We start from the raw sequence: 14,284 nt of genomic DNA on the forward strand, positions 1-14,284 counted from the left end.
AGGAACTAGAATTCGATTTAGGTCTAGTAAAACATATAGTCACTATTAGTAATTAGCGTGATGCACCTATTAGGCCAATATAGGGATTCAAACACTAATAAGCACGTATAGTAATAATTTAGGGATTAGTATACGCCATATTACACGTTTTTCGCATCTAATCATAAACAATACAGCTTGACCCGACCGGCGCCATTTTGTGGCCTAGTCTGCTTACAGCATTAGTGAAAACCTACCATTACACTTAGCTCAAGCCGTTCTCCTGAGAAATAGTACAACTGTAGCAAACTGCTGATTCTGCACGTTAGGCCTGTCAAGGTTGTAGGTGGGGGTAGGCTGGATAGACGTATTCCAGGAGGCGCTGTGGGGACTCTCTCAGAGCTTGCAGAAGGGAGTCACCCTCTCGACCTTGCTATAATGAGCTGAGCTAAACTATGGAAGCTTTGTGTTCCATATATGGTCTTTTCCCTGCACCAACCTGTACCAACTTGTATTTTTCCTTTCTAGGTAATGGTTTCGAAATGTAACAGTATATATGTGATCTGTTGATAATGTGCCAGCAGTCTTCTCGGCGGACCTCGTGGGGTTAGGTCGCGAGAAGCTCCTCTGGCAGAGTTTGTTTGTATTAATAAATGATTGGACCTTCTACACTGCCAACTGACTGATTCTTGGTAATTGGTATTAGGGCTATTTGTATGGATAGCTCTATTTGGGTTTAATGTATTTTTCGGTACTTCAGTTGGCGACTCGGCCGGGACTCCGCGTTGGGGTCGGCCCTCTGTAATCAGAAAGGAACGGGACATTGGGAAGGGTGATCGGGGGGATCGACCAAAGAATTTGGGGGTTGCTCAGCTCTCCCAATCGAGAGAGCCCCAGTTGCTAGTGACCCCACGCCGGAGTCCTACGGGTGTAACCCGAGAACGGACCACCCTGGTCTACAGGAGTTGGCAGTGGAGAACGCACAATCGAACCTGAGTGCACCAGGTGAGTGATTTGTCTTGTTTTGTGTTGCATATCCTTTGGATTTGAATTTGGAATTTGGTGGCTTCAGGCCATGGAGAACTCAAAAGGGGGTCTGACGGGGCAGTATTGAGACTGCACGGGCGGATGCCCCTGTTGTGAATTTTGGAGAAAACTAGAGATTAAAACCAAACTCCTTGGTGTAACTTATGGTAAAAGTTCACACCCGGCCGGACTGCTCTCGGAAATGCTAGTAGCTGAGATTGGGTAGCACTCGACAAATCTGGAGCGGTGCTTGAAAGAGCGGGCTTAGCCAGAATAGTCCGGGAGGTGAACCATGAATGTTGCCAGATGGTCCGTAGGTCGGTCTGTGGTTTAAAGAAACCTGTGTGGCTATCTCTAGGCAGTCTAAGGACAAGACTGTTTGATTTTGTTTCTTGGGTCCTCCTATTTTCGGAGGTTTTGGATAAGAGTTCTCCATAGGTGGGAGTCGACGGGCTCCACCTTTTGCTTGGAAAAAGTTTGTTTGTCTTTTATGTCAATCTAAAATTGTGGTTGATTTGTTTGTGCGAAATTTAATATGATGGTAAACATGGCCATGTGTATGAGAGTGTTGTAAATAACCCTTTTCTTTTCAGCCAGAAGTAGTTAGATTCTAGAAAAGGGGCAATGCCGTGTCTTAGTAAGGTATGCTTCGGCTGTATTGGCCAGGGAGGTACAAGACTGGACGAAAGCCAACCAGCCCCTCCGTAGAGAACCCCCAGCCATGATATATATTGTAAACATGGTATTGGCCCACTCCTTTTTAATACCTTATGGAATAAGTACAGCAAATATAATGTAGAACTACAATGGGCGAAGACCGGATCTTTCGACGAGAAAACAAGATTGTCTGTTCGCTAAACGCAGCAGACAAGCACTGTCTGATACTCTTAATAAGTGGTAGAAAGAGGCAAAGCGGAGATATACACGGGCAGAGAAAATAATAAAGATACAGCAAGGGCAGACCGTAAGTCAGAAAGCCATTGCTCATGATAAAAATCAGACAGAGCAAAATATTGAGTGTTTAGATAGACAGTTTAGGTTACAGGTAGACAAAAGGTATGTGACTCTAAATGAAGCGGAAGATGAGATAGAAGATTTATTGAATGTGCGGCCTCCCCCACCGTATGCGCCTCAACTCATATATCCCGCTGTGCCTCTCTAACCAGTTACTGCTTCCCAAGCCTCCGTCCCGGAGGCAGACGTGTCTCTCATTCCCCTAGGTACTACTACTTATACCACCAAACTGAAATATTTGACACTTACTTTGCCACCTGACAAACAGTTTTATTTGCCAATATTTTAAAAAGTGTTTTATGTCCTATGATGATCTAGATGCATTTTGTAATGATTTTTAATAATTTTATACAATAAAATTGACTTGACTTGACATTCCCCTAGGTACTACTCGTGCCACTCCTACCTCATCGAGAGACACGGCTACCCTTATCCCTGACACACAGCAACCCCCGGGAACTTCCTGTATAGTTTTGGCAGCCCCAAGTCCTATATGGATGTCTCAATCAGCTAGTGCATCCCCCAAGGACGGAGAGCGTAATCCATTAGGGGATCCTGGAGGACTAAATGCTAGACGATTATTTACAAGAGCCTCTTTGGGCTATAGTGAGAAAGAAGCTATAGCGGATCAGGCAGTTAAATGGATGCGGAAAGATGTATATACAATAACTGACTTGTGGAGTACCATGAGGGATCTCAAACCGATTATGCAGCAACATGCTTTGCATCAAATGTCCCGCTTTCTTATTGATGAATGGGAACAATGCTTTCAGGATGGAGCCGCACCTCAAATATTGTACGACATCTTGGACCGAGCTCACAAGTTCGATCTCAGTCCGGTGGAAGTTGGTTACATGCACACACTGATTCCCCCCGTAAAGTCGATTGGGATAAATTGACAGCTTGTAGACAGAAGAAAGATGAAAGTGTTTCTGATTTTTTCACACGGTTTGAAGGAACTTTCATTGATTTTAGCGGACAGGACCTAGCCACAGAAGGCGGGGTCTGGTATTTTGTAAATCGGCTTGCGACCAATTTGATACCTGAAATTTCTGCTCGGTTACAAGCTGCTGAGAGTACCTGGACTACCTCTACTCTTCCGTGATATTAAGCATGGCCCAATATTATGATCACAGGGAAAATTAGAGCAAGGATAAGGTGGAGAAAAAGGCCAAGGATCTTAAAACCAGAGTATTGTTACAGCAAGTCGTTCGAGGACAAGGAGGAGGGAGAGGAGTCTGAGGGCCCGTATCTAGAGGGGTGGGGACAGGCAGAGGCGCAGGCGCAGTCCAGCCGTTAGGGTTAAATCAGTGTGCTTATTGTAAACAGGAAGGACATTTGAAAGCTCAGTGTCCGTTACTGCTTGCCCAGAACGGAGCGGTTCAGGGACGAGGACGTGGGCGAGGTGTCCCAGACCGGAGTGATATGTATAGGGAAGAGGCGGCTCAAGGCAAGTCTGAACTGAACTATTTTGATAACCCCCAAGGTAGGCAATACTATAATGAGGATTACGCATTTGGAGATCAGGATGGGTATGTTCACCCATAGGACAGCCAGGGACAGAGTAGGGGCCAGGTGTCGATCCCAGTCAATCAACAAGGACCCTATGTGAGAGGGGAACGGATTGGGACTTCTGAGAATTTTCTAATTGACACTGGAGCAATGAATAGTTCTGTTGCTTGATCATTGGTTCCAGGGGCTGCTCTGTCCGGCCAAAATAATGTATCTGTGGGATTTTCAGGAGTTCCGGTGGTAAGCCCCATCTCTAAACCCCTCCCTTTCACTATTGGTCCTTCTACTATTGATTCGCCTTTTCTATTGACTTCATATTGTGGTGAGAATTTATTGGGTCTGGATATGTTGAAAAAGCTGAATGCAAAAATATATTGCTCCCCAGACGGTGTTTATTTAACAATACAACCCCACACTGACAGTATGAAACAATGTTTTGCTAAAAATGAACCCCTTCCACCTGAGTTTGATACCATCCCTACCACAATATGGGCAACAGGGGATGCGGATGTTGGTAAATTAGATATCCCGCACGTCCATATTACGCTGAAAACTGGTGTGAAATTACCCTGTATACCTCAGTACAAAATTTCGCCGGCTGGCGATGAGCCTTGATCTCAATCATTCAGGACTTAATTGATAAAGGGGTGGTTGAGGAGACAGCTGCCAATATGTGTAACAGTCCGATTCTCCCGATTTCGAAGAAATCGCGTGATTCTGGATCCCAGGGGAATATTGATGCATATCGTTTTGCAATAGACCTGCGGGAGATTAATAAGATTGTAGTACCACAGTACCCCGTAGTGACTGATATCACTACTATACTTACGATGATCCCACCTACTGCCCAATATTTTTCGGTCATTGATCTGAAGAACGCATTCTTCAGTATCCATATCCCTCCTGATAGCAGGCAGATCTTCAGCTTCTCGTTATCTGGCCGAAGCTTCAGATTCTGTCAAGCACCTCAAGGCTATACTGAAAGTCTGAGCATCTATACTCAGGCCCTTAAGGCCCTGTTAGACGATTTAGTCTTGCCCGCAGGCAACGTGCTCTTGCAATATGTGGACGACTTGTTGATAGCGTCCGACACTAAGGAAGGCTGTAAGGATGCCACTGTTAAATTACTGCACCATCTGGCGGCGAAGGGTAATAAGGTGTCCCTGTCTAATTTCCAATACTGTTGACAGGAGGTGACCTACTTAGGTCACCTACTGTCGAAGGAGGGTAGGTGTTTGACTCCTGAGCGTATTACTACCATCTCTAACATGTCTGTCGCTTGTACCCAACGTGAAGTTCGTGCTTTTCTTGGCATCACATCTTACTGTCGCCAATGGATATCTAATTTTTCTCTTCTTGCTAAACCTTTGTTGCATTTAACCACTAAAGATGTGCATGAACCCCTCCCTTGGACAGATGAATGTCTGCATTCTTTTGACTCTTTGAAATCTACTCTTTGTTCTGCACCAGTCTTGGGTACTCCTGATTACCGTAAACCCTTTGTACTATACGTGCATGAGGTCGACGGTTGCTCGCTTTCAGTGTTAACGCAAGGATTTGGTGGTAAGCAAAGACCTTGCGCTTATTTTTCGGCCACATTGGATAATGTTGCCAGAGCACTCCCTAGCTGTCTAAGGGCCACTGCGGCTGTTGCGGTGTCCATCCGGCAGTCGGAGGGGCTCGTCCTAAATTCCAACCTAACAGTGATGGTGCCACATGCGGTGGATGCTTTGTTAAATAAAACTAAGACACAGCATCTTACGAGTGCACGCCTCACTGGTTATGAATTAACACTATTTGCTCCACATATCACGATTAGGCGATGTGCCATGTTAAACCCTGCCACATTGCTACCACTCCCTTCGAGTGAAATTGCAAATGATGTACATGATTGCATATTCCGAACTGAAGAAGAAACGAAGGGTAGGATTGACCTCACTGACATTCCTCTATCTGACCCTCAAGGGGAGTTATATGTGGATGGGTCTTGCTTCAAGTTAGCAAATGGCACAACAACAGCTGCATATGCAATCACCACACTAAAAACGGTAGTTAAAACATCTCGAGTTCCCCATCGATCAGCCCAGGCTGCTGAACTGGTGGCATTATTACGAGCCTGTGAATTAAGCAAAGGACTCAAGGTTAACATCTACACAGACAGCCAATACGCCTTTGGCGTAGCCCATAGCTTTGGGCGGCTGTGGAGTGAGCGGGGTTTCCTCACCTCTCATGGCCAGAAAATACAGAATGGTCCCTTGGTGTTACGATTACTTGATGCCCTAACCTTGCCCAAAAAGCATAATAAAATTCAGCGCCCATAAGACAGTAGTGGACGAAGTGTGCGAGGGGAATGATTTTGCTGATCAGGTCGCTAAGCAAACGGCTCAGTCCACAATATCGACTATGTTTGTAACGTCTTCTGCAAGATGGATGGAGGAATCTGATTTGTTTGATAATACCATAGAGAGCGTGAAAGAACTAAAGAAAGAAGCCACTCCAGTCGAATTGGAGCGATGGGAGCAGGAAGTGGGGAGATTAATATGAAAATAACTGTTGGGTTGATTTGACAGAAAAGCAAAGATGGCTGTTACCCAATGCTTTGGTACAAGCTATTGTAGCTATAGCCCATGGTCCAGCCCATGTTGGAGCTAAAGGAATTTGTGCTTTGTTAGACCCAGTATGAAAATAACTGTTGGATTGATTTGACAGAAAATCAAAGATGGCTGTTACCCAATGCTTTGGTACAAGCTGTTGTAACTATGGCTCACGGTCCAGCCCATGTTGGAGCTAAAGGAATTTGTGCTTTGTTATACCCAGTATGGAATAACCCTAACATACAAAGGACGGCTGTCCGTTTGGTTCAATATTGTATGGTCTGTTAGCAACACAATCCGGGGAAGGCAGAAAGTTTTGCACCCCCAAGTTTACAGTTTGAAGTACTCCAGATGGATTATATCCACATGGAGCGCGTCAACAACTTAAAGTATGTTTTGGTAGTGGTTTGTTCCTTTAGTAAATCGGTTGAGGCTTACCCAACTAAGAAGAACACTGCCTTGGCTACAGCAAAGGCTCTTATCAAGGAATTTATCCCTAGATATGGATTGCCTCGTTTGATTTGGTCAGATAACAGTGGGCACTTTCATGGGGCCCTTGTTAGACATATCTGTGATGGATTCCAAATAAGACAAAAATTCCATGCCGCCCGGCACCCCCAGTCAGCAGGATTAGTGGAGAAGTATAACGGAATATTGAAGCTCAAAATGGCTAAAATTCAAGAGAGTACTGGTTTAAAGTAGCCTGACACACTACCCTTGGCCCTCATGTCATTACGAGTTACCCCTCATTCACGATCTGGTCTCTCCCCCTATGAGGTCATCTTGGGGGGATACCTAGACCACGGTCTTTCACTGATGTTGAATATCCTATGTTGATCGATTACCTGTATACCTTGACTAAAGACCTCTGTTCTATTCATCAGCAGGTAGCATCTGTACTGCAGCCTCCGCCAGAGGACCCTGGACATCGATTGGAACCTGGCCAGTGGGTGCTGGTCAAGAAGTACGAGCGGGACACCAGCCTGGCCCCGAGGTGGTCTAAACCTCACCAAGTCCTGCTTGGTACGCGGACGGCTGTAAAGGTGGATGGGAAGAAACACTGGATCCATGTGTCCCATCTTAAACGACTGCCACTCCCGCTTCCTTATGATCAGCAGCACTCTGGTGGAATTTTGACCCAGGAAACTGAGAGAGCCACTGCATTTGTCCCTTTTTCCGACGCCTGCCAAACAGAGAAAAGGCAAGAAGAAGGAGTGACGGGATCGGGCGAACCGGTCTCAGTTGAATCCGCAATTACCCTAAATCCTGTCATTGATATTCCGGTAAGCAGCAGCCCCGATGAAGGAGAAGTACCTTCTTTGCTATTTTCTGATCAGGAAGTTCCGGGTCATGTGCGATACAACCTAGGGCCAAGAAAACATCACAGTGCCTCAGACGCCACGGCTAGGAGATAAGGAAAGACTTGAATAGAAGGGGTTTGCTAGATTCTGGTTCTGAGGTACTGAGCGAGACACTAGACTGAACCCGTTGAGAGCTGGAACTTTGTTGTTGTGCTCTGTTCAGAAAGAAAGACTGACACAGTTAAACGGCCAGGTTGTACATCGGATTCCCTTGATAACAGCGTTTTGTTTTCTTGAGATGAACAATAGGAGTCTGCCTGTAAGACTCTGACGGACACAGGGAGAAGAACCCTCTGGCAGGACGGACTGCTGTGCCCGAGTTTAGTTTTGGACTTTTAGTTAGGAATGTACCCTTTTGGTCGTATTGTACCTGAAGAAGAGCGTCCTATTGCACCACGATATTTGCCATTTTATGAGCCAATGTTTTCTGCTTGTACCATGCGTGTAAAAGTAGCCTTTGTGTTAGTGATAACAGTTATATTAGCCATCTTTATGGGTATATTCATATATTTAGAGTATAAGTATCCTATGCAAGCTATGATGCCCTCTACCATTGCCCCGCCTGAGCACTTGATGTTAACCTTAGCACCAAATAAAGGAAGACACCGCCAGACTTATGCAAAGAATGTATTTGTAGAAATGCTCCACCAAACCCATAGTACCACTAATATGACCGATTGTTGGGTTTTGGGCTTTTGCCATCAGTTATGCATAAACACGACTTATTTCTCTCTCTGCCCTTATCCTACTTAGGTAGCTGTGAAGCATGGTTTCAAATGTTCTCTGCTATGTATAACCATTATGTGGAAAACCCCAAACAGTATTCAGAAAAAGACTATAATATAATTCTAGCTTACATTGAAACACACCAGGGATTCGATCCAGCAGGAAATGGGGTGAGGGATCATTGGACCCAGATGCTTGTATGAATTTGTATACTGTTAATGAAAACAGTACTTGGTTGAAAGATGAACTTTATGATTTTGCCAGTTTTAATCATTCTCAGTATTTTCAGCAGTTTGTCACCAGGAATGTCACTAGTGAGCGCATTATGCCCGTCCCTATTTTGAATACCTCCTCCGATTTTTGTGTGCAGGGAATTGGACACATTCAAGTTGGAAATAGTTTTTGCAATTATACTTATAGAATGAAAATCTTCAGCAGCCCTCCACTGTTGACACCACCAAATTTATACTTTGTTTGTGGGGAAAATGCTTATGCTTGGTTACCGCGGGGATGGGCGGGGCAGTGCTACCTGTCTTTCTTGTACCCCCCTGTATACATAGCACCAACAGACTATCATAAAACCCACCGACTTCATAGCTCAAAAGTGGTTTCCACTAGACAGCGAAGACAGCTCGGAATGACTGAGGTTGACCAAACTGACACCTCCTTGCAACAGTTTATAGATTTTAGTAAAGGATTGGTCACTTTCTGGGGGCCAATATTCAATAGCAGAGAAATAAGACGATTGTCCAGAATAGTAGAGAATGTCATTAATATCACCACCGAGATTATGACCAATATCACTGTAGAGCTTCAGGATACAAGTCTTGTTTCACTGCAGAACCGGATGGTTCTTGACGTTATCCTGGCTGATCGAGGAGGAGCATGCGGAGTGATCGGCAGCTCCTGCTGTGTGTATATTCCAGACTCCGCCCCCACGGTTCATTTAGCTATTCAGAAATTGCACCGCATCGTGGCAGAAATGCACATTGAGAATGGGTCCTGGTCACTCTCTAACTGGTTCTGGGGGCTTCTATCGACTTGGGGTTGGAAACTATTGATGATAGTAGCTGGAGCAGCCGGTATCCTCTTTACCTGCTGCCTTTGTATGCAATGTGGTCCGGCTTGTTGCTCCTACTGTGCTACCAAAGTGACAGCCATGTTCGCCCCTTCTCCTGTTCCTTCTAAAACTCAGATGCTCCAACAGGAGATTTCTGAGTTAATGGTCATTGATGAGGAAGTTTTTCAGGATTAGTACTTCCTTTAGTTAGCTACATCACGCTAAAAGGAGGGTTTGAGGAACCAGAATTCGATTTAGGCCTAGCAAAACATGTAGTCACTATTAGTAACTAGTGTGATGCACCTATTAGGCCAATATAGGGATTCACACACTAATAAGCACGTATAGTAATAACTTAGCGATTAGTATACGTCATATTACACATTTTTTGCATCTAATCATAGGCAATACAGCTTGACCCGACCGGTGCCATTTTGTGGCCTAGTCTGCTTACAGCATTAGTGAAAACCTACCATTACACTTAGCTAAAGACGTTCTCCTGAGAAATAGTACAACTGTAGCAAACTGCTGCTTCTGCACGTTAGGCCTGTCAAGGTTGTAGGTGGGGGTAGGCTGGATAAGCGCATTTCAGGAGGCGCTGTGCGGACTCTCTCGGAGCTAGCAGAAGGGAGTCACCCTCTCGACCTTGCTATAACGAGCTGAGCTAAACTAAGGAAGCTTTGTGTTCCATATATGGTCTTTTCCCTGCACCAACCTGTACCAACTTATATTTTTCCTTCTTAGGTAACGGTTTCGAAATGTAACAGTATATATGTGATCTGTTGATAATGTGCCAGCAGTCTTCTCGGCGGACCTCGTGGGGTTAGGTCACGAGAAGCTCCTCTGGCAGAGTTTGTTTGCATTAATAAACTATTGGACCTTCTACACTGCCAACTGACTGATTATTGGTAATTGGTATTAGGGTTATTTTTAAGCATAGCTCTATTTGGGTGTAATTTATTTTTCGGTACTTCAGTGTCCCTAGTGGCGCAACACATCTGGGTGTCCCTAGCGGCACAAAACATCTGGATGTCCCTAGCGGCACAAAATATAATGCTCTTTACAATATGGGAGATAAAGAATTTAATGATATAGAATCCTCAGACACACCTGATGAGTATGTCCTTGATCTTAATGAAGATGATCAAGAATTTTACAATCCATAAGAAGAACTCCCATCATCCTCTAAGGACATTATCCTTGACCCGTTAGGGAAAGAAATGTTTCCCCATTAAATCTGAAACACCCGAGAAGTCTCAAAATGAATTAGAAATTGGATAAGAAACCTCTTAGAAAGGGACACTTGTAACATCCTTAGAGCTGAATGCTCTAGACCTTCTGCTGAGGATAACAATTGGTATACCTCCAATTTGGACCCTGAACTCATTAAAATCCTATTCAAACTTGGACGTGATCCAAGAAAAGAGATGGAAAAATCCCCAAAAGGGTGCCAAGGCCGTCTTCTCGATGTACTTGGACCTTTGGCCAGAATCCTAGATTCCGCAGAAGATAGCCACATCAATGGCACCCCTCTCAACACCAATCTCATCATGGGATGGAGCCAGAGAACATTAATTCTACTGGGTAATGCCAGCGCTAGCATTAATGTAGAAAGACAAAGTCGCTTTGACTAAAATAAATCCCAAACTAACTGACATAGCAGATAAAGAACTCTTGCAAAACCCAAAAGGCCTCATTAAACCCTTGGGGAAATACGTCTCCACTTTCACCGCCCTGGACCAGGCACAGCAAAATATGCGCAGAGTTTTCAATCCTAACATTTTATGGCGGGCCAGAAGGCGGGTCCACTCTTTCGGCCGCTTCACTCAAAGGCCATTTCCAAGATCCTCTGGTTTCGGAAGAGGCCAACGCATCAGAGGATTTAGATCCTGTGGAACCTTCATCTCAAACAACCCTGCAAGTGAGAACTCTCTCCCCTCTCCCTTCTCCTTCTTCCCCCCCAAAAGTGGGTGGCAGACTTAAATACTTCCTTCACAATTAGAGATTGATCACTCAAGATCCTTGGTTCTTAAACACTGTCAATGAGTTTATGATAGATTTTACTCACCTACCTTTACAAAATGATTTCCCAAGAGACATGCATCTCTCTCCACAGCAACAACAAAAAATAGAGGAGTAGATCTCCTCTATGCTTCAGAAAGGAGACATAATAGAGGTCCCATTAGAAACTTTAAGATTTATAAGCACACTCTTTCTTGTAAAAAAGAAAGACAAAGGTTGGAGACCTGTCATAAACTTAAGAGAACTAAACAAATATTTGGTGTATAGATACTTCAAGAAGGAGGGCATCCATCTCTTTAGGGATTTTTCTCTAGAGGAAGACTGGCTAGTCAAACTAAACCTAAAGGATGCTTAATTCACCATTCCTATGGCCGAATCCCACCAACCCTTTCTTCAATTTGTCTGGAAAAATCACCTTTACCAATTTCAAGCACTCCCCTTCGGACTCTCCTCTGCCCCTTGGCTGGTACGGAGATCAAATCTGTCTGGATGAAGAAGCCAAATCGTAACTAGCCTGGTGGCTCAAGAACCTAGACTCTTGGAACGGAAAGCAATCTTCGGTTCAAAACCAGAGTTTGTTTTAGAATCAGATGCAAGCCCTCAGGGCTAGGGAGCTTGCCTTCTCAATCAGAACACTGGTGAAATTTGGTCACAAGAGTAATCATCTCACCACATAAATTATTTAGGACTAACAGCTGGTCTTTACGCCCTCATGAGCGCACCAAATCTGTGGACCTCTCAAATCTAGCAAAGAAACTTTGTATGTTCTGTCTGGAACATAAGATCGCTCTCAAAGTGGAAAACCTTCCGGGGAAATCGAACATCTCTGCAGACTGGAACTAAAGATTCCTGTTAGATCAGCAATTGGAAACTGAATGTGTCTGTGTTCAGTACACTAAACAAGATCTGGGGCCCTCTAGAGATAGACTTATTTGCGAGCAGACTAACCTTTCAACTGGGGAACAACTTCAGCTGGATGCACGACCCGGGTGCTCTAGCAATCAACGCCTTACTACAATCTTGGAAAGGAGCCAAGGTGTACGCATTCCCTCCCTTTGCCATGAGTCAGAGAGTTCTTCAGATAGTGAGACAGGATCAGTGCTTCCTTGTCCTAAAAACTTCCTTTTGGCCATCCCAAGCATGGTTCCCCACCACTCTAGAACTAGCTGCAAACCCTCCCTTCTTTATTCCCACCCTAGAGAACCTTCTTGCAGACGTAGACGGAGGAGTTCACCCCCTAATTCAGAACAGGAGTCTAACCCTTCTTGCCTGGAGAGTGTCAGGAGATCCAATGGAATCTCAGGACATCCGGTGACGGCTGCAACTCTCCTCGGAGAGTCATGGGCCCAAGGCACTCACTACAGATATAACAAAATATGGAGAATCTGGGTACATTGGTGCCTGGAAAGTAACCTGGTTTCCTTGGAAGCACCTATTGTTGACATAGTTAACTTCATTGTTAAACAATTTGATAAAGGCCTCAGCTATAGAACTATCAACTGCTATAGATAGGCTATTTCTGCTCGTCATGTCCTTGTCTATGGTAAAACGGTAGGTAAAAATGTCATTGTTTTTAGAGTGATGAAAAACATTTGCTTAAGAAGACCTCCTAAACCTAAATATGAGAGTCTTTGGGATGTCAAACTAATCCTTGATCTTTTCAATAACTGGCCTGTTAATACTCTCCTCAATAAAAAAAAAATTAAAAAACCTTTCTATTAAGCTGGCTACTCTACAATGCCTAATCTCAAGCAGAAGGGTCTCTGATGTCAAAGCCCTGCAGATTACGAATAGATCTTTTGACATGTTCGGAATAAAATTTGAGATTTATAGACGATCAAAGACAATGTCTGATTCAATCTCTTACCCACGTTTTGATTTATGTCTAAAACTTTGCGTTGTGGAGTGCATGAGAGAGTATGATCGCATAATGTTTTCTCTTTGCCCTCAGGATGTTAACCAATTACTTATATCCTTTGTTAAACCCCACAAAGGCATAACTTCAACCTCTATTGCTAGATGGGGTAAGACTGTTATGAGTTTAGCAGGTATTGACTAAGCGAAATTTCAAGCTCACTCCCTTAGAGGGGTACTATGGCCAGTAAATCTTTCTGGTCTGGAGGTAAGTTGGATGACTTTCTCAAAGCTGCTTACTGGTCAAATGAAAGCACCTTTGCATGTCAATATTTCAAGACTATCGAACATATGTCTGATGTTGTTTTTCAAAGCTCCCAACATGCATAATGTAGCCTCCGTTCTTGTAATGAATTTGCAATTCTCATATTAACATGACTAGAGAATCTGGATTTCATTAAAGACACGGAGGCTGACATTATCCCTCCCATCTCACCATTGGTGATCTTACAATGATTTAATGCTGTTTTTGTTACAGTTTTTGTTACAGTTTATCACTGTACTTTTTATTAACAGTACTTGTTTCATCTCTCGTCCTTTTAGCTTGATAAACTTGACACTATTTTTTACATTCAAGAGATATTTACTTCTTTCTCTTTTCAGGTAATGCTCCTTAACTGTGTGTCGTCTGGCCTTTGGTTTTACCTTCGTTCTTCCTTCTCCTTCATCCTGCTCATCAGAAGATCGTTTTGATGTTTCAAGTTTCATTAACTTATTTTCCTCCACATTTAAAAGAGGCATATTGTTGATGGCTCATGCCTTTCATGTGTTGCTAATGTTCTATTCTGGAACCTTTTAATATTGTGATGTAAGCGGCTGCTTGGACTGCATTAAAGGAATAATGCATAATGTCAGCCTCCGTGTCTTTAATGAAATCCAGATTCTCTAGTCATGTTAATATGAGAATCGCAATTTCCCTCTGCAAATAAGCAAACAAAATGTGAGTGCCTGGCCAGTAAAAATGTAGCAGGGGGGCGCACTGCCTGAGTGTGTGCTGCTATCTTCCATTACACTTAAGATGGGCTCTCAAGATCCCATGGATTGAGAAACAGTCCCATAAAGTGTAAACTGCACAA

General features: G+C 43.9%; 1 pseudogene; it reads left to right on the forward strand.

Annotated features, from left to right (window-relative positions):
• Positions 1-7,831: 7,831 nt before the first annotated feature.
• On the forward strand, positions 7,832-9,467 carry LOC147708553 (uncharacterized; annotated as a pseudogene).
• Positions 9,468-14,284: the final 4,817 nt, after the last annotated feature.

This window comes from Lissotriton vulgaris, chromosome 6, assembly GCF_964263255.1.
Source record: "Lissotriton vulgaris chromosome 6, aLisVul1.2, whole genome shotgun sequence".
In the NCBI taxonomy this organism is placed as follows: Eukaryota; Metazoa; Chordata; class Amphibia; order Caudata; family Salamandridae; genus Lissotriton; species Lissotriton vulgaris.